Below are 26,229 nucleotides of genomic sequence, written 5' to 3' on the forward strand. Positions count from 1 at the left end.
AAACCCACACAGGTTATCTGCACTGCTGTGTATTCTCTCCTGTGCTCCTCCTGTCCCATCCCTGTAACACAAAACGGGTCTCAACCTGCGGTCCAAGGACCTTGGAAATAGCATGCACTTTTCCTAGGAGAAGATCCTTAGTGTTGGGCAGATTGTCCACGGGTTCTCCAACCACCACCTCCCCAAAGAACACATTGAAATGATTGCTTTGAACCGAAAAATTGGAGGAATCTAGAAATTCCTCCCCAGAAAGAGTAGTCAAAGGAGGTTACGATTTGGCGTTCCATTCTCCTGTTCTCCAGAAGCCCCAGGTTTCTGGGGTTCCTATTAACAGGATGTTAATGAGCAGAGCTTCCGAAAGGGTGGCAGGAAAGGGTGTGCGGTGTTCTCGGGGGAGGGATCTGCGGGTAAGCGGTGTTTCCTTGCCTCTTGGATTGAGTTTCGATGTTTCTTGCGTTGTTTACATTCCTGCTGTCACCTGTGATTAGAAGCAGCTACCCAGTGCTGACTGTGAGTCTTTCCTGTTTGGAGAAGGCAGCTGAGTGAAAGGGAGGAAGGAATGGAGGGGTGTCATTGCTGGCAGGGGTGGGAGAAGGCCGGACACATCCCCCTTGTGTCTGGTAACCCATCTTCTCATGTCCACATCTGCCGCACCCTCCAAATAGGAGAGCCGAGACTCGGATGGGCTACAGTGACAGCAAGTGTTTGTGGAGGGAAGGGACGGGCAGGGGTGGAGGGTGAGGGGCAGGGAGAGGTGTGGGCGATTGTCTTTGCTGCATTGCTCTGGAAAGAGAGCCAAGAGAGGGAGGGGTGGTGATGGGCCGTTTGTCATGATCCCTGGACATCGCCTACGGGTGTCCATCTACCATCTTGGATTCCAAAGCTCCAGTTCCACGAGCATCTTCCATTTTGACCTTCGCAGCGCTACAGGAGGGTGGTTGTAACGTTGGGGAAAATCACTTAATTTTTTGTGCCTCAGTTTACCCGTCTGAAATGGAGATAGTAACAAACCTCATCATAGGATTGTTTGAAGAGCGTAATACCAAGCACAGAGTCAAGTGAGCATGAATGTCAGCTCTTGTTATCATAGGGTCAACTCCATTTTGGGCAATGAGATCATCAAGGCATGGGAGAGGTGGCTGATGTGCCCAAGGTCCCAGCAGGGGCTCAAATCCAAGGCTGCTGATTCCAGATTCTGCTCTCTCTCTCTCTCTCTCTCTGTGATGTCCAGGTACCTGGGACAGGTTTGTTAAGAAGAGCATTTTCATGTTTATTGTCAAGGTGGGCATTGCTACTACATGAGGCACCCAGTAGTCAGTGTTCGATTTCACAAACCTGGAGGACTCCTAAGCGGTCTCCAGGGGTTTTTCCTGTTCTTCCTCCCCACACCCCTGCATCCCTGGTGCTGGAGTCGACCCCAGGACCTCAAGCCTGCCAAGCACATGTTCTACCACTGAGCTACACGCCCAGCCCAGTGACTGTCTTTTTGAAGATCAGTGGAAGAGATGGCTTTTGATCTGCTCTGTGTCTGGCCCCTTCCTCTGTGTCTTCATCTCATCAACCTTCACAGTCACACAGGGACAGAGGTTTGTCCTCTGAGGGTCCTGAGAGGGCCAGTGACTTGTTGAGGTCCCACAGGTAGGAAATGGCAGAGATAGGATTCACTTAGGATGTTGGATTTCTGGGCAAAGCTCCAGAGGATGCCAGAAAAAATTCCCTCACTGCTAACCAGAGCCCTTGAGCAGGATGCGACACCACCTGTTTCCAGAGGGGAGAAGGGCAGGAAGGTGCCAAGTGTAGCGGTGGGGTGGTGGTCCTTCTGGGACTGGTGGGGCAGACATTGCCTGTTAGGAAGTGGAGAACTCTCAGTGCTACAGCCTAGGGCTCAGAGTGGCTTTAGGGTGTCCTCACTGACCCTCCTGGGTCCAGACTCCAGTGGGCATTGGGGGAAGGAGATTGGGCAGAAGCTGGTGAGCAGGCAGGACCTGCGTGATCAGTTGGCCACCCTGCCTCAGTGTAAGCTCCCTGTAGTGGGTGCAGGACCAATACTATGATTTGTGGGGCCCAGACCAAGAGGAAAGGTGGGGCCTCTTTTTATTAAAAAATGATTAAGAATTTCAAGATGACCACAGAACATTCAACCAGGGCAGAGCCTTCTAACAGAGGCTAAGTGTAGCTGCTTCAGCTGCACACCCATGAGTGGATGTAGCCTGCAAGCCCTGTTTGATGCTGTTGGGTGGGGGAAGAGCAGGCACGGGCAAGGTATGCCAGGAAGTTTCTAGAAGAAAGACCTGGCATCCGCCTCCCCTCTCCTCGTTCTCCCCAGTGTCCTTTCTGTGCAGGTGGGAATTTTGCCCTGTATACATTTTCCACCCCGTCAGAAGGGGCCAGAGGAGCTTCTCCTTGGGCTGGGTGCTAATGCTGAGGTAGCCCTGAATTTCAGAGCACTGAGGGGCGCGGGGGGAAAGAGCCCATCATGGCAGAAGCACGAGTTACGTATCCGGCGCACGGGGCCGCATCTGAGGCCTGAGGGAGGGTGGAATCAGGTGGTGAGTATGGGAAACGAAAGGGTCCTGCAGCCACCACACCGCAGCCCCAGCTCCACCTGCTCAGCGTCCAGCCTGCCGTCATCTCATCAAAAGGGACATCTTGCAGTGATAGGGGCTGGGGACTCCTCTGGCGGACACTGTGTGCAGCTCTCCTCCCCTCCTCCCCTTCTTCTCCTCGGTACTGGGGGATGGAACCCAGGGCCTTGTGCATGCTGGGCTAATGCCATACCTCTGAGCTGCATCCCAGCCCCCTCCAGCTCTCCTCTTAAAGCAGCCCAGGCCACCATCCAGAGCGTTGTCCAGCACAGCAGGGCACTTCGTTTGCCTCTCACCCCACCCTGTTGGGCACCTGGGCTACCATTGCATCCTCAGCTCCAGGAATGTTGACCTCTGGGTGTTCCCTCAGGGCCAGGGCTCTGCAGCGTTGGGGAACAGCCTGGCGGACCAAGCTCCTGGACCCGCTTGGGCCATACTCGCCATTAGGAGCCAGAGGTCAGGGCAGAATGTCCGTTCTTGTCCCCAGTGGCCTCCTCCTATCCCTGCTCTGCGTGGGCAGGGATGCTCTCAGGTCCATCTGTGGCTTCTCCAGGACCGTAGGAGAGAATCCTGGGCATGGGAGACCATGAGCCCTCCCTGAATGTGTTTGCTGTGCCCCGCAAGCAGTCTGAGGTCAGAGTTCAGCTGCGGCCTCTCGGTGGGTGGAGTGGGACGAGTGTGGGTCTTCCCATCCCCGTGGAGCACTGTGGGCTTCCGGCTTGCACCGTTCCTCTCATTCTGCCTGGGCCTCTTCTTAACCTCTCGCCACATCTGGACTTCTTCCTCAGAAAAATGCAGGACCTAGGATTGAGGAATCCCAGGACCCCGAATGTGAGTCTGGATTTTAGCTTTTTAACCATTGAGGATGGTTTTTTAAAACTTCTAAAAAAAAAATTCATAACGAGAGGAAGGCATGAGCAGTTGTTGCAAACAGGGTTCCTGAGGAAGTACCTTTGAGAGGGAACACAGGCTGTGGGGGGTTTATTAGAACCTGCTCTTGGTTGGAGGTGGTGGAGGGAGAAGTTGACCTGTGGTTCAGAAATGGGGTGGTCCTTCCCCTGCCCCTGTTGGGGTGAGAGAGCAGCCTTTGTATCCACATGATTAGTCGTTGGATGCAGCCCACCAGTGAAACTGTTGTGACCTGGTTTTAGTGTCCTGAGGAACCCTCATAGGGAACCTACAACTGGAACTTTCTTCCAGCAATACTTCCAGCAGCTGGGGAAGGTGTCCCTCATTCTGGAAGAACATCTGGGCATCCTGTCACCACATCCGCCATGGTTTCTGCTATTGTGGCTTCTGTGGCGGTCCCAATAGGCCAGGTCCACCATCTTGGTGGAAGTAGCTGGTGCTGAGCCAGCACATACCTACTTGCAAATGGGCTGAATTTGTAGGGCAAGAGCTTGTAGGTGAACCAAGCTGCCCAGAGTCGCAGGCAGAGGGGCACAGAACCGGGACATCACCAGCCTGTCTGACAGGCTGCCCAGGCTCTTGGCCACTCTGCAGGCCTGGCGCTGTGCTAGGCCCTCGTGAAAGCAGGGGAGTTGGTGATGTAAGGAGCTTGAGCATTTCCGCATTTTTTTTTGCTCCTTCCTGCTGGACCTCAGGGCTTTCCATTTCCACATGGAGGAACTAAGGCACACAGAGTTTGGGGGTGCTGCAGGCAGGTTCCTGGAGCCAGACAAGGAGCTGAGCTACTGGTGGAACTGGGGTCGCCCTTGGCCCTGCCCATCACTTTTTCTCTTGAGATGATTTATGCCCAAGGGGGAGAGGAAATGGTGACTTTCCACTTTTCTCAATCTTTTCATTTGCTCTCTAAAAGTTGTTAGAGGTGGTCTGAAGAATATTGGGCAGATCATCAAAGGATTTAAGCATAGCAGGTGGAGTTCATTGCTTTATCCTTGCAAAACTCAGATAAGATCTTGAACTCAGCATTAAGTATTGATCCTGGGGTTGGGCTGGGCGGGGAGGGACAGGGAGCGAGGAAGCAAGGTGCCATCCTTCTAATTTGTTCTTCTGCTGGCAGGAGCTGAGTGGAGAGCCCATGGAGAGGCGGGGAAGGTGGAATATCCCTGCTATCCGCACGCTTTCCACAACCTCGGCCCTGTCTGAGAGTGGAATGTGGACGTGTTGGTTGCTGAAATAACATCCTACACTCACTTCCTTCTGGGGAGGGGAGCCCTTCCGCATAACGGTCACTTAGGGGCACCTCAACTGCCCCTCCCTCTGACCCCAGGCCCTGAGCTCCTGAATCCCAGTGTGCTGGGATGATTGGGGCCTAGTGGGAAATGAGCGGGAAGTCTCTGAAGCTCATTCCATAGCCTGGGGAGGATCAGCTGGAGAGGGGATGGTTTCTGGCCATGGCCATCCCTGTAGCTGCCATTACCCAGTGGGCCTATTTGCTGTGGAACATTGCCAGCAGCAAAAGAACAGGATACACTGAGAGAGAAATAAAGATTAGTGTGATGAATGACTTCTCCTGACAGTTAGCAGTCACTTATTAAGTGCGGTGCTAATGGCTTTGGAGAGAAATAGCAGCTCCGGACAGCCACCTGCACCCGCAAAGGGTCCCTCCCCTAAACTACCACCGCAGGCTCTTTAACAGAGAGGGTCCTTTCCCAGGGTGGCTAAGCCTTATCTGGAGCTGGGGAGCTGCATGGGGTGGCATATCCAGCCAGAGGAAGGGACTCTCCACAGACTCACCTCAAAGCCTTTGGACCCAGAACCTGGCTTCTTCCTTAAAGCTTGCTCAGAATCCCTGTCCTGAAAGCAGTTGGCCAAGTTTAAGGTCTCCATCATTTGTGTAATCAGTTTATTTATTAAAATGGTGCCAGTAAGCTGTAACTGAAGCTGTGATAGAAGATAATGCTTTTCTAAGAAGAAAAAACAGCCCTTAATGTCTTGAATACCTGCCAGACACTCACTTTTGAAATTGACCCCTGAAGTCCAGATTGACTCTTTTATGTACACTATATAAAGATGATTAAGAATCGCACTGTAATTATTTGTTTATTGGTGCCTATTTCTCAAAAAAAATGGGGGAGGCATGTAAGAAGAGTTATGTGAAGGCGTAAATTAAATTTTAAAAAATGTAAAAGCATTGCTTCATTCATAAGCGTGGGATGTCAAAGACAGCGTAAGTGCGCTTTTCCTGATGAAATTCTGGCGTTCGGGTTTCATTTACCTGGGGAAGCTGTCTGGGGTTTATAAGCAGCAAATGTGACTTTGTGGGTGGAAGGAAGAAGGGTGTCTGACAGAGGTTGAGTCTAAGAGAAGGGTCCTTGGGCTAGAAAGCCTGGTGAGGTTATGTAGCATCTCAGCTGGCAGTGACACCTGAGCTGACGTGACAGGTGGTCCCTCTGCAAAATTCCAGTGCCCACCCTGGAGATCTAGAGCGTGATTTGCTGCTGGTCTGCCCGGCTAGAATTGTGCCAGTGGTACTTTCTCACCTCTCGAATCTGTTTGCATATGGGTGTTAGTGGCTGATAGTGCGAAGTACCCATCGAATCCTGCCCGAAGCCTCGGGTATGTTCACGGGTTCCTCTGGTTTATGGGAAAACCCATAAACCAATAGTCGTCGTTTGTTGCTATTAATCCTAATGCTGCACCCAAAGTGGGATCCAGTTAATAAGAAAGCGACCAGTCTGTCTGTCATAGACCACCCCCAGCTGGGGGTCTTGGCCTCGCAGAACTCTCAGTCTAGTTTGTAGTGTGATGCAGCCGCTGAACACGCCAGTCAGGCTGTCAGGCAAGTATGGAGTCTTGATGGGGTTAGGTGAAAATCCTGTTCTCCGTGTGGACCTCTCCCAGTGTGGGGCAGCTGCTTAGGAAAGGCATTGTCAAACCCAGGGATCTAGGAGAAGATGCTCAGGATGACTCCCAAGACGGAGTCTCCTGTGCTCTAGGTTAGACAGCAGAGGCCTTGGGGGCGGGGGAGTAGGGATGTGGACGTCGGTTGCTACCTTTGGGTACTTGAAGATAATCTGTTGGAAACTCTGGGCAGGCTTGGGGTTGGGCACACTTCAGTTGGAATGAGGGAGAGTTGTCAGTCCAACGGAGGCAACAAAGGGACAGCTACTTTCTTTCTGCTAGATTCTCAGAACCCCAAGTTCTGTGCCTCTGGTGGGGTGCATTCAAATGCTCGGGCTGTACGAGGGGCCGAGCGTGCTGTGTCCCCCACCATGCAGGGCACAGGGGCCTTGTGACTCCCTCACAGGGCTCCCCCTAGGCCCTGTACCCCTGTAGCACTGAGGGTGAGGTGGGACAGAATGAGAAGTGCTGCCCCCACCCTGAGCTGAGATTCAGAGACCAGCCCCAGAGCTGTCTGCACATTTTATTTTCTCGTTAAATAAACACCATTAGCCTTCCCGAGAAATTGGTGCAAACATGACCTCGCAAATAACCAATTAAAAGGGCAGGGTTGAAGGGGAATGAGAATTTGAAAACATGTAGAGGAGGCCATTAGAGATTCCTATAGATGCCCCAGCCCTGGCAACATCGATCCAGGACCTTAATTTTATTTCTGACAGGAAACCAAGGACTGAGCTTTAATTTTTTTCTTTTTCCCCCTGAGCTAACTCAATTCCGGAAGCGCCCATTCCGGCGCTGTCTCTTGAGATATTAATCAACACAGTAGCTTGGTTTCTGTTCACCTGCTTTTCTTTGTAGACCCGGAGTGATACAAAGCCCTCAACTCCTTAGCAACGGGGCTGGGGACAGGGTGCCCAGGGCCAGCAGGAGCTGCAGAGCCAGGGGAATTAGTATCCTGGGGGAGCTGTGTTTTCTTTAGCCCGAGTATAAATCTTAAACTTCTTTCCTTTGGAAGAAAAGTCCTGGCACCAGAAGGGCGGTGAGCTAATAGGCCTTCCTGCCTTCCCCTGGCTGTGGCCCACGGAAGCAGAAAGGGAGTGGGCTGAGGGTCAGAAACTTCGCTGACCCAGAAGTGGTCTTTTTGTAGAGAGGGACAATGCGTCTTTTGTTGGGTCCGGTTCCCATGGAGGCCGAGGCTCCCGCTTCACATGTTCTGAGAGCTCTGTGAGGGCGCAGTGTGGGGGCCTGAAGAGAAAGGAGCCTCGGATTGGTGACTTGATTAAAAGCATTCCTTCCTCAGCACCCCGTGGCGCTGCTGGGGGCCGTGGAGGGCTGGTCACCCAAAGCCGTGGGTGGCTGCTTTCCTGTTGGGACTTGAGGTTCCCAAAGGAGCGCCCCCGTGACTGCGCAGCTCTGGGCCTGAGCTTCTGTGGTAAGACGTACAGGTCAGAGGGCAGACGCCAGCCCATCTGTCCCTCTGTATCAGCACAGTGTACTGCGAAGAGCCAGAGCTTCAGGGTTGTCCATACTTGGATTTGAACCCCAGCTTCCCCATGGGTGACCCCAGGCAGGTGGCTGAGCCGTTTGGAGCCCCTCTCTGCTCCCTTGTGGAGTTTGTGCACCTGCCCTGAAGGTGGCTCACCTTGCCTAGTGTCCACGGCAAGCGGAGTGACGTCAGTAGCCTTGTTCTTCCCCTTTCCTTTCAAATAAGACCATTGCTTTAATTTCTCTAGGCAAACTAATTAAAATCTGTTTGAATTTTGGGGACCTTTGTTTTTGAAAATCAAACTTCTTCATAGCTGTCTCTTCCTCTGCTTTGCACACGACACACATGCTTGCTTGTATACATGGTATTTCTGAAAGGCTATCCACAAAACTGGTAACAAATGGTTACAGTGGTTTTGTGGTTAAGAGCACACACTCAAGCCAGACAGTTGTTCAAATGTAAGCTCTATGTCTTAATAGCTGTGTGACCTTGCCCAAGTTACTTAACCACTCTGTGCCTGATTCATCCTCTATAAATTAGGAAGATGAGGAACTGAAGGTGTAGCTCAGAGGCTTGCCTAACATGCTTGATGCCCTGGGTTCAATTCTCAGCACCATAAAAGACAGACAAATAAAATAGAAAAAAGACCTTGGGTTAGCCCAAGGCTTTTACATTATTTAATAAGTAGAAAGTGCTTAGCACAGTCTCTGGCCATAATAAACATTCCCACGTTTTATGCATATATATATACATACACATAAACGCAAATATATATACATAGGAAATGGTGTTTGTTTCTGGGGAGGAGGATTAAATGACCCGGAGGTACACAGGCAGGGATATACTTTTTATTCTATTCCCTATTATTGCCTTTTGAGGTTTTTGTGCCATGTTCATTTATTACATATTCAAATATTTACGTTTTAATGTAAGCTTTTAAAATTCCATCCCAGTTTGAATTGTCGATGTAGGGATATATCAACATGAAAGATTTTTCAAAAGAAAAAAATCTACCTGACCTCAGCACCCTAACACGGTAACTACAGTCCCTTCTTCCTTGTTCCTGACATGTGCATAAATATTTTTAAAATTGGTTGCAATTATGGGATTCATAAATTGTGTGGAATCTCACCCATTGCAGAGCAGGGTGTGGATCCTGCCTCGTGGTACCCCAGAGCTCCAGGCCAAGAAGACCTGAGAGTCCTTCACCTCTGAGGCGCCTCCGTCTTTTTCTTTCCAGGCACAGAGAGACTCTAATAGACAGATGAGGATTTTCTTCATGGTTTCTGGTCTTCCCAGACAATGTGCTAGTATCAGAACAGTCAGACTGCCCCCCCGCCCTGCACCATCTGCAAATAAGCCTGTTTGCTCAAGTTCAGCCAAGACCAGAGCAGAGAGAGGTCAGAATGGGGAAGCCCTGCGTCCTGTAGTTCGAAGTACTTTGTAATTAAAAGAAAAAAAGGTTAAGCATTTTCTTACCCTAAGTTACAGTTAGTGAACAAGTGAGAACCTTACACAGTGTGGCCTATGCAGACTCCTCCCCTTGCTGTGTTTGTTGTTTATAGCTTAAGAGTCAAGGCAACACCCAGTGAGGAAGCTGGGGAAGTGTCCAGGCTGCATGGCCGTGGAAGAGAGCTCAGACTGGAGTCACACTGCTGGGCTCAAATTCCAGAGCTGCCGCTAATCAGCTGAGTGACCGTGGACATGTTATTAACCTTCTTGGATCCTCGGTTTTCTCATCTATTAAGTGTTACTGACTCATGGACTTGTAACTTGAGTTAATATATGCAAAGCATCTGATGCTCAGGAAACTGTACATGTTAACTTTATTGTTTATTCCACTATCAACTATTGTTATTTTACTGCTAAGAAGAATACTTTCATTATTTGGGGGCTGTGGTCTCAGGCTTGCTGACTGGAGACGTTAGTGCTCTCGAAGCCATTGGCAGGCAGATGCTGAGGAGCTTTCCAGAGTCTGGGGTACCGTGGGTTGAACTCAGTCCTCAAAAGGATCTGTTGAGGGGCTGGGGTTGTGGCTCAGTGGTAGAGCACTTGCCTAGCATGTGTGAGGCACTGGTTTCAATTCTCAGCACCACATATAAATATATGAAAAAAATAAAGGTCTGTCAACATCTAAAAAAAAATATTAAAAGAAAAAACAAGATACCTTGAAGCACTAATGCCTCTTGAAGCCTATTTGGACATAGACTCTTTGGAGATGAAATCAAGTAAGATGAGGTCCTTCTGGAGTAGGTGAATCCAGTGTGACTGGACATGTAAAGAGAGTCCTGGGAGGGGAAGGCCGAGTGACCTCAGGCAGAGGCTGGGTGGTGCAGCTGAAGGCCAAGAAGTGCTGGCAGGACCGGAAGCCAAAAGAGGGCAGAGAACAGCTTCCCCAGGTCTTTGAAGAACAGGTCTTCAAAGCACATGGCCTGCCAGCATCTTGACTTCAGACTTCTAGCTTCCAGAACTGAGGCAGAAAGAATTTCTGTTGCTGTCAGCCCCGCAGCCTGTGGTACTTTGGTAGAGCAACCCTAGGAGAACAATGCAGGGGCAGTGCGGTGCTTTCTGCCCATCATGTCCCCTTGCTCGCCATCAGCCTGCAGGCCCTCTGTGCATTCCTGTCCACGTCCTCTCCCAGCAAAATTTTTGCGGGAGAAATTAAGAGAAAAGACCTTTTAAAGCTTAGTGGCCTCCAGGGCTCACCCATTTCTTCAGAAGCCAAGGAGTAACCAGTGCAGTTCAGACTTGTCAGAATCCCCAGCTCTGATGGTACAAACCATACTCATCCGAGCACTGTTTCCAGTTGGTTCAGTGAACCTCAGCTATTTAGAGAAAGAATGCAAATTAAAAAAAAAAAAAAAGGAAGGAAGAAAAAAGAAATCAGGAGAGCTCATGCATATGGCAACACCACTTTGGTATCCCTGCCTACCTGCCTCTGCTTTCACCTACAAAAAGAAAATCTGAAAACCCAGCAAGACAACACTGAACTTCAAAAGCTGCCAAACAGACTTCTTGATGTCTTTATGTTGTCCCAGAAACCCTTTCAGGCAGGAACATCTGCCAAATTCAATCCTGGAGTGAGTTTTTAAGCTATTAGTGCAGTGGAGGGTCACAGTGGCAGCACCTACGGGTCTCCGGTTGTAAGGATGCCGGTGGGCGCAGCGGTAGTGAGTAATTACAGCAGTCGTGGGATGCGCTTCTGTTAATCCTTGCGTGCGGTTGGCAAACCTGGCAGCGCATAAAAATAACTGCCGTGATTGTAAAGTGATCAAAGTTGTGTGCCTTTCAGCACTCCCTCCAAATCTGGAATTTCTTCCTCAACTTGCCACCCATCTCACTATCAGGGCAAAAACTGAGAGTGCCTCCTTCCTCCTGTGTGCCCAGCACTAGTGCCTGTGTTCCCTAGGCAAGGCCGCACCAGCTCTGCGGTGCATGTGGCAGCGCTGACATCCGATTTATTATCTCAGAGGGCTGGGCTGCCAGTTCATGGATGATTCATGACTCCGCTTTTCCACTGCTGCTGGAGGTGACATCATCCATTCTGGGCCCAGAATAGACACAGCGGCAACCGTGGCCCCTGTTTCGTGGGCCTGGACAGCTCTGGGCTCCCTCCCACCTCCCACCCAGCTGCCATGTGCTTGCTGAGCAGGAAGCACCATGGACCCAGGGAGCCCACTGGAATTATCTTAATAGAAGGCCATAAAAGTGTTTCAGTGCTGTGGCACAATAAAGCAGAGAGGGGATCTTCCCCGAAGTTCATCTTTTCCCTCTGCCTGGAATTTAGATCTCATTTCTGCTTCACTTCTGTGGCCAGCTTTATTTCCTCATGTGGATGTGGGGATGGTTAGGAAGGTCTGGCTCTTCCTGCATTCGAGCGTTTAGACCCTCCATGTGATGAATGATGGTTTTGATGTTAGAAGTCTGGATTCCATGGTTTTCAATCCTAGTTGCGCATTAGCATCACCTGGGGAGTTTTAAAGTCATATGGTGCCTGTGGCCCAGCCCAGGTCAGTTAAGGGAAATGGAGCCCTGACTACCATACCCTGGCAGTCAGGGCTGGGGACCCCTGCCTGGGTCACGTGATCGCCAAGAACCTTCCAGCTGTTAAACCCACCAAGGCAGCACCATTGGTGTTCTGTGGACCAGATCCTTGACCCTGACCTGTAGCTGGGGTCAAGGCCTCTCTTCCTCAGGTCTCACCTTGGTGCCTAAAGAACCCAACAAAGTAATGAGAGTTCTTGCTTAGGAGGCAGAAAAGAGGTCCTTGTTTTCATTGTAGCTGCCTCTTACAGAGCTGATTTGGTAAAAAGACTGAAATTAATGGTTTGATTTTTAAAACTCAGTCCTGTGCCTCTGCCTTGAGCCCATGATGCCTGGCTCCAGTGCTGGAGGTGGGGGGACCTGTGTGTTAGCCAGGAGTCTGTGCCCGGGTTTAGAAAGAATATGTGCTTCCCTCTCAGAGCCAGGTAGATAGAGGTGCTCTTCAACCTGAAGTTCTGTTTCCAAAATCCCTAGTCTTGGCATCTGAAGTCTTCTTTTAATTAAGTTGATTCATTTGCCCTGGAAAGAGATTTCCTGATTCAGCTGGTATACTTATGTATAAACTATGCAGAAACACCAGGCAATTTTTCTGGGTGACAATAAGAAAACGTAGTCTGGAAATTATGGTTTAATTTGCTCCCTCCCCCATTCTGTCTTACTTTTAAAAAAATAAAATGAGTGAAATTTACAAAAGAGGCTTTGTATTTTGCCCATAGTGCTAATCTGTTTTACAACAGAGATATGTATCCACAATACCTAATAATTTCCCTTTATGTTATTTTTAGAACTCTAGCTTTTAATGGACAATTGAATCATTCCTTGGCAAATAGGAAATCATCTAATTGCATGTTTGTATTTATTGTGAATTTGCAGGTAGGTCTCAGAGAGATTGGCGGGCGTATGTAAAGAGTTAGAGTGAATGCCATTGTAAGGACTTTATTTTGGGGAGTTAAAAGCCACTTTGTCACCTCAACTGTGTGTGTGTGTGTGTGTGTGTGTGTGATGTGCTTGTGGGATGTTTGCCTGTAGGCGTTTTTGTGCAGGTGGGAGGTTGTGGGGTGCATTCGAGTTGTATATGGCCCTTGGTTGTTTAAAAACAAAAACAAAACAAAACACTGGAATTAAAGACATTGTGAATTATCAAAATAAGAAAGTAGGTGCCAGCTCCTGTCTTTTTCTGTTTTAGGCTTGTGATTCTTTGATTGTGAAATGAATTAAAATCCCCCAATAAAATAAAGACCAGTGCCCTGGCCTGGCTATTAGTGGTGGTGTTAACTTCTCTGGGGTTGTGTAAAGTGGCTTCCACAGAGTGGTTGGTGGGAACTGGCACCTCTTGAGTTCACTCCCTTTTTTTCCTCCTTTTTGGAAGGAAGGGAGTAAAGTGAGGGGGGAGACAGGCACCGCAGGTAGCCTAGCAAATCTTGCTGCTGCCAGGGTGGTAGCAGCTGGGGAGGGAAGAGGAGAGCAGCTGTGGTTGTGTTATTAGTCATTCCATGAAGAAATTGATTTGATAAATAATAAAGCAGTGATATTAGCAACACATGCTTGCAGGTCAGATGACTTCGTTGAAAACCCCCAGTTAAGTGTGTGTAATGGTTTGACGATAGACGTGCCTTCCCAAAACATCCTGTTTTAAAATGGAAATTGGACTGTGCATGCAATTCTTAGCAAATATGCCAAGACCATTACCAAAGGGAGCTCGGAAATCTGAAGGATGATCTTTCTATTTAACTTGGCCTCTACCCTCCCCCTCCCAGCCGATGCTTTAACTCACTTTGTTTCCCTGTCCTTGTCTTTTCATTTTGTTAACTGTTTTGATTTGTAAAATACTATGCCTCACACTACACTCCTTTATGATGATTTACTGCGCTGTTCTTATCTTTCACCTTAAATCCTTGATAAGAGCATTTTTAAAATGAAATTGCTACCTGACACTATTATAAAATCTTGGCTGGCAGCCAGGGGAGAAACAAGAGCTGGGGAGGAGAAAAAGGAGAGAGTTTAGAGAAGGGACAGATTTTTACAAGAAGCGGGGATAGCACTATTTTTCCCCCCTAACTTCTGGAAGCCTTAAAATTTTTTTTTTTTAAAGCGGAGCATTAATATAGCCTCATCAGTACCTTTCACCACTGTGTAGTAGGCAGTGGGTGTATGGAATAGGGAGAGGGTCTTGGGGCCAAGTCATGTGCAGTGAAAAAGCTCATGCATATACTTTGCTGTGAATTGGAGCTGGATGGATACATGGGTGGATGGAGGGACAGACAGACGGATAGCATTTGGACAGCCATCATATTGATAGTTTGGAGCATATGTCCTTCCCAGCTCAGACACCCCCACTCCTGTATCCTATCCAGTCCCGTTCCGCACAGGCCAAGGCAGAATCCCCTTTAGCGCCAACAGCAATGGAGGCTGACTTGCTAGAGGAAGATTGAAACTTTTTTGCGTTGATCGTGTCGTGTACTGGAACTCTCCATTTATCCACGGAAGACATCAGTGATGGCGGCTGAGGTGGGGGACGGGGGACCATCAGTAAATAGAGCTGTCTGACGTAGGAGGCCTTTTAAATTCTAAGACAGTGGTTTGATGAACTCTTGTCTCCAATTCCTGTGTCTCAGAGAACAGCCGGTCTCTCGCCATAAGGGAGCTCGTTAACCCATCTCTGTACTGACTGGTGCTTTTATTAGTATTATGACGCCTGGAGAACTTAAGTCTGAATGTTGGAATAACAGGTTTCTCGAGTGCCTGGCAGAGAAGGGGGTGTATAATGATGATGATCTTCCGTGGGAATAACAGTGGCCCCCGGCAGATCTGCCACAGGCATTATTATATCTGAGTCGCCTCAAGTGCCATGTGTGCCGACCTGGTATTTATGGCCCTAGATTATTGGGGTGGGGGACAGCCGAGGCAGCAGAAGGGACACTCATCATCCCATCAGGGCTCGACAGCCGAGGTGCAGCTGCCGGGTGCGGGAGGCCCCTGTGTGCAATTGGCGATTCCGGAGCAACTCTGCCCAATTTATCACACACCTCATGAAAATATAATCCACCACCAAAATGACTGCTTTTGGAAACTGTCTTGTCTCTTTTGAGTCGAGACTGGAGACAACCAGACAAGGTTCGGTGGTAACGAATAAAGAAACATTACTTTCTGAACACAATCTTCTGTTACCAGTCACTTTTCAACAGACATTCAATCAAAATGCTAATAGCAGCTGCAACAAGGGAACACGGTTATTGTAATACTAATTGATTGGTTGGAGGGTGGGTTTTGATAAGTGCAGCTGAAGATTTCTGAAATATGATTCTCTTTAATTACTGGGATGCTAATAAAAATGAACAAATGATTTAATGATGATTTCCTGGGTAATGGTTTAAAGATTTCGTTTGAGTTTAAAATGTGATACCGTAGAAATGCACCAGGGCCTTGGTGGGTGGCCTTGCCTTTATCACAGAGCCAGGCATGGGGATTCAAATCCAGAATGCCCTTGGAAGGCTGTGTGGAATAGTGATAAAGGCTTCTTCCAAGTTGTCAGGGTCAGTCAGGTGTTGGGTAGATTCCGACTCCTAGTCACTGCTGTTTCTAGGAATGGATCAAGTGCACTTATCCATCCAGGAGCCCCCCTTGACTTCCCCAGGCTGGTAGGGCTGCAGCCTCAGCTGTGGGTCAGAGTGCCCCCCGGTACTGCTCCTGGAACCTCTGGGTATGGAGCCCCTCTGGTATGGGTTTCAGGCCCTACCAGTTCTAGCAATGCTGCAGGGAATAAGGCAGACCAAATCCTAGCCCTCCATGAGCTTGTGTTCTTTGGTGAGAAGAAACACACGTCCCATAATTTCAGGAACTGCTAAGTACTAAGAAGATAAAATAGGGAAATATTGGCAGGGGGCCTGGGCCCTACTTCACTGAGGTGGGATCTTGGGAGTGGCCTCTTTCTGAGGAGGGGGCATTTGAATTGGGAGGCAAGGAATTGCTGGCAGGACATTCCAAGGAGCAGGCCACGGTCAGCTGAAGCAGCCGACATGGGAAGAATTTGGCTTGGTGCTAGGACAGGTGGAAGGCCAAGGACCAAGAGGGAGAGCAGCAGAGATGAGTGGAGAGGTCAGCAGGGGCTGGATGGAGTATGAAGTGTTGGTGAGCCAGGCAAGGCATGTGGCTGTGCTCTGGAAAGACCCCACTGGCCCCTGAACTGAGGAAGGAGCAGTGGTGCATGCTGGGAAAGAGAGTGACCACTTGCATCCGTTGCAGAGGTACATTGAGAGCAGGGCAGCTGTGGAGCTGGGGATAAGCCGAAACTCAGGGTACACATTCCAAGACACGCATGTTCCTGCAGGTGGGTTGTAGCCCTGGGAAATCAGGTCTGACTCTAGGTTCTCGAGGGGAGCCGCTGAGGGTATGGGGGTTCTGTTCACTAATACAGAACTGCTTCAAGTCTCTGGAGAAGTAAAATGATCTACCCAGTTATTTTTGCTTAAGCCTCTCTGAGAAAGGGACTGTTTGAGGGGACCTTGAGTTGAGTACATTGTGGTCACAGAGGACAGTGAATCTTGATCCCTGAATGCTCCAGTTTTTCAGCATTCTGAATCCCCTGTGTTTTTCTGTTGTGATTCATGCAGAGGGTTTGATGAAAGCTGTTGCACCCAAGAATCAAAGCTTCACTGTCCCCACCCCAGGGGGAGAGAGGGCCTGGGCACGTGGATGCCCTTACTATGCTCAGTGGCGTCCTTTCCGGGGTGTGCCCAGAGGAGTCTGGGCTCACCATGAAGGTCGCTGTAAGGCAGACCCCTGAGCCCAAAACCCTGGCCATTTCCTACTCCTTCTAGCCCCCTGAGTCCCTCAGATTTCAGGGGCTTGACCAGTAGAGGGGTCACCCTTTGGGTCCCTGACCATGCAGATTGTAGGAGGAGCTACTCAGGGTGGCTGACACTCTGACAAATTAGTTGGTTACAAAAAAAAAAGAGCAGAAATCAGATTTGTGATATCGGGGTGGGAGTGGGGGCTTAATTGGGGCGGAGAGGCAGTGCTAGCCTTCCTTTCAATTTGTCAAGCTTTCTTTCAAAAGATCTGCCAAAGAAGAAAGGGTAATTAATAGGCTTGAAGTCATTTCCGATGTGTCAGGATTTCTGCCTTGCTTCCAAGTGATAATGTTCGCGGCTCCGGGCCTCGAGGGAGCCTTCCGTCTTATTAACTTGTCTGGGAGAAACAGGGAGTGGGGACAGCTTGGGCCAGTGGGTGACGGGAAATAAAGATTTGTGGTGTAGTGAGCTGTAAACACTAGGGCCCAGTGAGTTTGGGGTGGGGGCTCGAGGGCGGGAGGGGCCTGGGAGGGGAGATGGAGTGCTCTCAAATGCTGCCTCAGCAGGAAGCAAAGGCCTGGGTTTCCTGGGTTCAGTTGCCATGCATGTCACCCGAGGATGCAGCTGAATTAGCCCCCAGGAAGAAAGCAGCTCATAGGCATTCAGCAGGTTTTGTGTGTTCACTTCTTCATCCCTCTTCTTGCCCTTTCTTTAAAAAAAAAAAAAAAAATCCCAGCAGAGATCAGTCTTTGACTTCACAGTAGTTATCCTGCCCATGCTTGGACCCCAAACTTTGACTTTTCCAAAGACAGACTTGCTAAAGAGCATATATGACATAGCTACTTATGCGTGATTCCATCTAAGACTTAAACCAGCAGCTGTAGGTGTCTGCTCCCACCCTAGAGGTGTTTGTGGACTGAGAAAACAGTCTCACCTCCCCATTTGCAACCCGTATGGCCTGCCATCCAGCAGTTCAAGTCTTAGTGGAGTGTGTGGGGAAGGAATCTTGTTGACCTCTGTTTCTGGTAGTTCTCTGCCGCTCTGACCCCGTCGTGATAGCGGCTTGCCTTCTGTCCACCTCGCTCTTACTCTGGCCTCACCTGTAAAAACCATCTACCTCTGAAAATGAAGGGGACGCCTTGGCCCCATGAGGCCGCTGCATTTGTGCTCAGGGGCAAGGCACTTGCAGTTGTTCTTAGAGGGTAGCTGATGTCCAGGGCCATGCTGAATGGAATAAGGAGTTCAAGAGAGGCTTGGGAAGCAGGCCCTTAGCAGGGCCACTTCTGACTCCAGGAAGGTCAGTGAAGAACTTGGACTGGTACTGGAGCATTTGGGGACTGACTGATGCTGGAGAAGCAGCAGTTTCTTCAGTGACAGTGGTCACCATGAGGAAGGAAAGCCACCCTGCCCCTGCTCACTCTCCCTCCCCACCCCCAGCCTCAGTTGTCAGTGAACCAATTAGGGGAGAGCTCACTAGGATTCAGAGTCACTGCCGCACACTGATGCCTCTTGTAAGTGATGGTGCGACAGGGAGGGGTCCCCAAGGCTGTGCTGGGCACACTGATCACAGCAGGCAGTGGCTGCAAGGCCGTCCTGTGGCAGCCTGGGGAGGCTGGCTAGCGTCCCAGCGACCTTCAGGATCACTACAGGTCCAGGTGTCCTTGATGCACAACCGTCTGGGTCTTTTTCTTCTGCTTTGTTGCAAAAGTGCTTAAGGCGTAAAAGTTGAGGGAGTAGAGGAAACCTGAGGTAAATGGTGCCAGCCTTGGCTGGGTGCATGCTTTTTGCACACGGCACTCTTCTTATTTAGAAGCGTGAGGTTTGGGGGTCATAGGAAAAGACCATGAGGTCTCTTGTTCTCTCTGAGTGTGTGTGCCCATGTGCCCCTTTCCCCTTTTCTTTTCCAAAAGTAATTTTGGGCACACAATCTAAAGTTAGGCAGAAATCCAGATTAACTCTCTTAACCTCCTCCTTGTCTTTTAACTATTTGACAGGCTTTGAAACCTGGCTGGAACGAGGGGAGCTTCAGGGCAGTTTTCTTCTCCCTAGGAAAGTCCCGAGCAGGCTCCGACTGTTTGCACACATGCACCTGAGTGTCCCCCTGCCTCAGGCCTGATGAAATCTACAGCTTCAGTTCTGAACAAGGGAACAAGGACACCATGCTGGTGGGCTACCCTGCCCCACCTCACCTCACAGAATTTTTTAGGAGTTATTTTTCTATTCAACTAAAAAGTAGAAATTGAGGAGAGGAGGAGGTGCTCTTGGAAGATGCAGTTTAAATTTGTTTATTGTACTGATCGAAGAGAAAGAATGGCTATTATTCATGTGAATGACCTTTTCCTGGTGGATTTTGTTTGTTTGTGTTTCGTGCTGGAGATTGAACCCAGTCCTTGAGCTACACCCCAAACCCTGCTGGTGATTTTCTGCAGATTTCTCTTGGTTTATTCCAGGTACTTTGTAGCTCATAATGGCCTCTTCTGTGGGTGCCCTGGATGGGGCCATGAACCGGGGAGGAATGGAAGTACCCTTGCTGCCTTCACTGTAGGTAAATGGTCCAGGGGCCCAGGGAGCGGGGTTCCCTCTCAGATGAGACCTCCTTAGAAGCTGACCCTGGGTACACAAGGGCCCCCCTTTCCTGCCTGGCTCCATCCCCGCTTCTTCCTCCTGCTCTGTCCCGTGAGAGGCAGGCCCTCTTGAGCTCCCTGGGTTGGAGAGTGCAATGGTCCACAGTGGACCCCCAGCCTGGTGAGAGCTCGCTTTGCTGGGCTGCCTGGAGGAGAGAGAGGAAGTTGGATGGAGTCCTCATCCTGGCCACAGTCTAGGATGAGGAAAGATTGGGTTGGAAACCAGGTTTCAGCCAAGGGAAGAAATCAGGTGGGTGAAGCACCCTGGTTTCCACGTTGGCTGCTGATCTGCGTGCACCCGTGAGGCACGTGTGTATACGCGCTGGCACTCTGGAGCCTCCTCCCCGCCCCCGCTGCTGCGCAGGTGCAGCTGTTGAGGTTAATGATAGGACCCTCTGGTCACCCAGTTGCTTGAAGGGCTTCTTACTGGGCTCCAAAGGCAGAAAGGAAAGGATTTAAAGGGCCCACAAACACCAAGGCTGGGAGCAAGTGTCCGTCCCCTGGAGGTGGACTAGTGTGCTAACGGCTCTTGTAGAAAGAGCAGCCTCATGTCATCTTGACCAGGCCAGCAGCCTGGCTTCCTTAAGTCCTCCAGCTTTCAGAAGGGACGGCCCCTCCCCCACTTGCTGCTCAGAGGTGTTATCATGGCATTTTTGTGCTGTAATGGAGAATGCCCTGGTCTAAGACTCCTGTATCCTGGCTCCTGAGGACCCAGGCATGTGAACTTCACCAGACCTCGCTCTAGACTGGCCACACCTGGGGCTGCTGTCCTCTGGCTTCCTTATTGGCTGCTCAGACTGTCTTTGCCACTGGTTAACCCACATAACTTGTGGGGAGTTGCAGCAACTTAATTAAGTCAGGGTCGTGATCTCTGTTCTGTGATTCCTTACTCCCTTTCTGAGAACCAAGCATGACTTTCTGCCTGCTTCTTGTCTCTGAGCCTGGGGCTAGCCAGCACCCCAGCCTGGACCCCCACCTCACTGCCGTGCTGTGTGCAGACCCTGGGTCTTCTCTCTTGGGGTGCTGTCTGACCTAGGCCTAAAGTAACCCGGCCAGACACTAAGTGTCGCTGATCGGGCCTTGTCTTTACTCTTGAAGGTCCTAGTTAATGGGCTTTCTTTAGCCCGGAGTCTGTTTTAAGCCCTATTGCCCATAGGTCCATAGGTTAGACATAATTTGGCAAGTTTCCTTGGGTTTGTATAGAAACTTGGCGTTCAGCTACTGTCTTCAGATTCTCTGGCCTGAGAACTTCACCCTGACGTTGGTGACTATCACTCCCTTCTTTCTGTGTTTGCTCCTTGTTTACTGGTTTTCTGTCTGTTTTTGCAGTGCTGGGGAATCTAACCCAGGGCCCCTCATCTACCAGGCAACCACTCTTACCATTGAGCTACAGTACCCTTGACCTTTGTTTGTGTTTGGAGACAGGGTCTTGCTAAGTTGAGGAGGTTGGCCTCAAATTTGCCATCCTCCTGCCTCAGCCTCCCAAGTAGCTGGGATTAACCATGCCCAACTGGTTCATGTCTTGATAGTCCAGTTTTGTATGTGCTTAAGCATTATAAGACACCTCAAGTATTTTTAGAAAACAGGTGGTGACATATGAACACCCCAGCAATCCTATGTCTTGTTGAGTGGAAGAACCGTACTGTCCCAGGTTTTAGGCTGGGGAAATCTTATCTTTTGAGAGGCCAACCCTGGTCTTTGAATGAATTCTTTACCCTGCCAGAAGATGAAAAAGGAGCTTGATGCCCGTGAAGAAGTTCTTGTTGTTGCTTAAGGAAGTTTGAGCACCGTTCCGAATAATGGGAGATATCTGGTATATTGAAAAGTGGATCAGAAATAGCTAGGTTGGAAACAAAGCCTTTTGTTGTCTGTTTCCCCAGCCAGCATGAGGACCCCCAGCCACACATGTACAGCCAACCTCTTCGTGGCTCCTGCTCTTTAGCTGAGCAGCCCTGATTGAACCGGACTGATAATCGAGAGCACCAAACTGGGGGACGCAGAGAATGCCAAGGCTTGGCCAGCTCAAACTACCCGTGTGAATGCAGTTTGGGGAGATGAAGTTAGGGTTAGTATATCCTTTTTCACTCGTGGAAGTTTCCAAAATTCAGCCTCAGGTCTTCCTGGACCGGAGCAAGGTTTTGATTCTCTCAGCTGTGATGAAAGATGAAAGAGATCTTTATTTGGCAGAAGGGGGAACAGGACATTGAACTGCTTTTAAATGATGCAAAGAAACCCTTTCTTCTCCCCATTTCCACTTCTGCCCTGATGCCGGCTTTGAAAAAACTTTCCAAGACAGGGAGAGGCTAAGCAGGTGGGGGAGCTTTCCTGAGCCACTTTCTGAGGTTGGACTTCTTTCTTTTTAATTTATTTTTTATTTTTATTTTTTGGTGGGGAACACACTGGAAATCTATCTTGGCTCTGAATCATCTGTCAGCTCTCATCATGGAGGGGCAGAGAGGAATGTGCGGGGGTGGGCCGGCTAGTGGGCCTTTGTGGCCGTCCCTCTGCCTGGCCAAGAGATAACAGTTTTTGAAAGTCCTGTGTTTATCGCGAGAGCACAGTGTGGTCAGAGGCAGAGAGAAAAGAGCCAGCGGCCCTTCTGTGATGGATGGGTTGCAAACTTTTCTTGTGAAGCCAAGGCAGTCCACAAGTTTGTCTCTTTCAAGAGAAGAAATTTAAAGTGAAGCTCCAGAGAGATAAGTTTTTTTTCCCCGTCTGGTGCTTCATGTAGGCTTAACGACTCTAGGAGGGCCCTGCAAATGGCAGAGACCTCAATTTCCCCCCCTTCTGGGCTCCCTAACTAGAGAGGTTTGCAAAGCTTAAGGGGATTAATGCTCTTTAAACCTCTGCGCTGCTTCCTGCTCCTCATGGGATCGGGTGCTAATAAAGATGTACCAGCTTGGAAGGGCTGGTAAACACTGCTTTGTTGCCATGGCAACAGGCGAAACAAGAACGACGCTGAGTATTGCTAACAAGAGTCCTTATGATCAAGAGTTTAAGGAGGGAAAAAAAAACCCGGTTCTTAAAAATGCAGAGAGTCTTGGCGAGGTAATTAGACTTGGTGCTCTCAAAGTAAATTTATAGTTTTACGGAGCATTACTAGAGAGCCTTGTTGCTTGCAAAGTCACCCTCCATCAAGTACAAGGAACAGCATAATCACCAAGAGCCGCCAGCATCTGCCGCCAGTTGCTCTGGTGAACTGGGGCTCTACGTCCTGCGACACCTTCCACCCTCCCCTCAGCAAGTAGTCGCCGTGTGTGCACGCGCTTGCTTGGAAAGTGTCAAAAAGCTCTATTTCCTGCCTGCGTGGTGTTGAAAGGTATGAGGGAATGTTCTACACCCGCCTTACATCTGGGATGTTCTTGTTATTAACAAGGATGATAGACAATAACTAACTCGAATCGGAAAATGCTCCCTGTGTTTGTGTACCGGGCTGAGCACTTCCCTTATTTTATCTCACTTCACCTTCTAGCTGACCCCATGCTTTGTAGCTGTTCTTATGCCCATTTATCAGATGAACAAACAGAGAGGTGAAGGAACTTGTCTACAGGGACACAGCCAGCCAGGAGCAGACCCGAGATTCGAACCCGGGTGTGGCCCATGGGGCAGAAACTTTGGCCTCTGGACTAGATCTTACAGACAGACTCAGAGCTGTCCCCTTCCTGCCCTACTCCTGATGCTGTAATTGTCATTCTAGAGTCAGGAACAACTCCAGCAACCCCTGCTGAGATCTTTTGCCCAAACTGCTGGGACTCCGCAGGAAACCTGGGCCCCTGCCTTAGTGCTCTTTCCCGACAGCAAATGTGGGCACTGTGCAGAGCTCCCTGGAAAGGCTTATGCTGCTGGTGCCTGTTTTAATGCCCCATGAACCGTGGGTGAGAAGGAGGGTGAGGTGTGTTGCAGGCTCAGGTCCCCAGGCTGCCCCATTGACCAGTGGCCTCTTCTTGGGTAAAGGTATGCAGTTGGACAAACCACATCTGAGGCCTCATCCTGCACCCTGCCTCCCACACATCCGGCTGGCCTTTGTGCCATCCAGCTCTGAGTTGCTCTGCCCTGCATCCACAGCTATGCCCGGCACCCATCAACTGTCCTGGCAACTGTAGTGACTGTGGGGACTCCTGCCTCCAGGTGTGCCTCTCTCCGTTCCATTCAGAGGGATCTTCTAGTTAACACTTAGATTATGTCCCATCCAGGCTCCTAGCATGGCTTCCAGGATGCCACTTGACAGAGCCTTGCCTGCCTCCCCATTCCTTGTCAGCCTTAGCTGCCAGCTCAGGGAATCCTGTGCCCTAGCAGCTCCTTGACCTTCAGGTTCTCTCTCATCTTTGAATTCTCACTGGCACTCCTTCATCCCATCGTTTGTACTCTCTGACTGCGACAGTTACGTGAGGAGTCTCGGGGTAGGAGCTGTGTTGTTGCTCTTGGTGTGTCCCCAGCACCTGGGACATAATAGGTGCCTGGTACTTGTTTATTAACTGGAAGAGCAATAGTGTTCATCCTCGCCAGGTTGCTATGGCAACAGATGCATCATTCCTTATAGGTCCCAAGGTCACACTGCTACCTTCCTGAGCCCCATCTGTGCATCCAGGACAGGCTACCCAGTCTCAGACCACCTACTACTTTGTGTTGTGACTACTAAACCCCAGGTCCCTGTGCTGCCTGGAGACCATGCCTCAGACACTTTGCCCTCTTATCGGTTATGTGAGACCGTTATCTGAGTTTTCTTGCTTATAAATTTCTTTTATGCTGATAAACTTGGAACTGCTTTGGAATTGAATGGGGGACGTATTCCAGTATCTATTGAGAATGTCATGGTAAACATTTAGTGAGTTGATTTTTTTTTCCCCTGCTTCTTCCCCACAGTATCAGTTTTCTTATTGAATTTGGGAAGCAATAGCAATTGATTAAGTTGCAGTGGAGCTTGCCCTAAAAGGAAATGATTGATAATCCGTTTAGGGCTGGCTCGCTTGCTTTTCCCCTCCTGATTTCCTTGGCCACTTTTTCAATTACCAACTGTATTTAGCTTGGTTCGCTCGTCGTAACTCATTTCCCCTTCCTCCAGGATCTGCAGGGAAGTCGTAATGTAATGTTGGAGTAGTGACATCTAATTATTTCCCTGAGACATCAGTTAGAAATGCAAGAATACATCTTCCTTGAGGTGGACAGACGAGGGCCTTTGGGCTGTGAGGCAGAACGTGTCTTGCAGGTGAGAAGGGAGTTCAGGGCATCGTGTGACATCATAGTCTCCTGGTCACTGGGCTCAGTTAGAGCCTATGTGGCCCTTGTGGGGCAAAGGTCATATGATTGATTTCGCAGGTGGACAGACTGGCTGACTGGCTTGTTGCCTTTAAGAGCCTCAGTCCCCTTCACTTGCAGGAGAAAAGCTGTGCCAAGGTGTGCACTGCATTTTTGTTCCTTTTGCGCATGTCTTTGAGGTATTTTTCCATCCCCAAGATGCACTGCACAGCTAGTTCTCGCCACTTCCCATTTTCTTTCGGGGGGTGGAGGTCTCACAGGGTGTCTCTTGGGATTGCAGAGTCCCTACTTCCAAACTGCCATTGATGAGGGAGAAGCCACCCCAAGTTTGGCTGGAGTTAATGGGGTGAAACAGCACTGTTTTCCTGGGCACTGAAAATTTCTTCTAGCTGTTCAAGTCCATCACCGAGGCAGCTAAGTCAGCGGATTGTCTGTTGGCATTCCAGAAAGCAGCTCCCTGGGTGCCAAAGCACCTCCGGCTGCAGCTCACTTTGCCCTCCCCGTCACCCGCTTCACGGTCTTCCCGATGTATTTTGTCAAGAAAACCTAGGAGGGGGTAGGAGTGGCTTCTCTCATCACAGCCCCCGTCCCATTTTCCAAGAGTTCCTGGGATGGAGCTTGCCTGCTGCTGGCCTGGGGAGCTGACAAAATATTTAAATAAAGGCTCTGGGGGAAAGGACAGGCCTAGATAGATTTTTAAGAGAAACCCATTGCAGTTACAGTCCACGTATTTGGCGCCTCTATAATTACACCCATTCAGCACTGCCATTTCAAGTCACCGTGCAGCCTTCCTGAGGAAGACTGGCGCTCTAAAAATGGCCCCAAGAATAGTCTTCTTTAAAAGGCAGTTAAGGATCAGGAGCTATAAATAGTCTTTTCCAACAAATAACAAAGATGGTTGGTTTCCCTTTGGGACCTGTTCTTAGGTCCATGTCCTGGAGTGAGTGCATTGGGGAAGGGATATTCTTGGAGACCCCAGGATCCAAGTGAGACCTGGCCAGTTGCATGCAGGTGGGAATGAGGCCCTTGCAGGCCTGCGCTGCCTCTTGCTGTCTGTTTCTGGAGACATCTTTCCTGGCAGTATAACAATGATCAGCCACCACTCCAGGTCACTTTTCCGCCCCTCAGACCTTTCCTGAGGCTAGACTAGCCTTTCTGCCAGTTTTGAAGCACTTGCAGTGCCCAAAACAAAGTCAGCCCTCTGGGTTCCACAGTGTCTTGTGGAGGTACTGAATCACAGAACCTTCCAGTACTTTGGTTTAGCCTCACATGTATGAAGAACTCAGAAGTGCTTTGAAGTTCATTCCCTCTCTAATTCGAACCATAAAAGACCCACATAGACATTGACCAAATGGCAAAATGGACTGGTATCTGGGGCTCAGACTCACCAATACGAGGCCAGTGGAATGTTAATGCTAAGGAAATGAGAGGAATGGTGGTCAGAAGATGGAGAAGCCAGATGTACTTTTTATCAGCCTCCCTCTCCCTCCTCTGTTGTCCCAGCCCCGCCTCCCTTGACAGCAAAGTCACCTTGATCCAGCTGGCTGCAGTCCTGTTGTAATCCAGCTGCCCTGGTTGGGCCTGGCGGGACGGGAGCAGGCCTTGGTAGAAGATGAAGGTACCTGGGTATCGCTGTG

The 26,229-nt window shown here is 49.7% G+C and overlaps 1 protein-coding gene across 5 annotated transcripts in view; it reads left to right on the forward strand.

Annotated features, from left to right (window-relative positions):
- Positions 1–26,229, forward strand: part of MSI2 (musashi RNA binding protein 2) — a 371,748-nt gene that overhangs the window by 241,591 nt on the left and 103,928 nt on the right. The window lies entirely within an intron of this gene.

Source organism: Sciurus vulgaris (genome assembly GCF_902686455.1).
Source record: "Sciurus vulgaris genome assembly, chromosome: 3".
In the NCBI taxonomy this organism is placed as follows: Eukaryota; Metazoa; Chordata; class Mammalia; order Rodentia; family Sciuridae; genus Sciurus; species Sciurus vulgaris.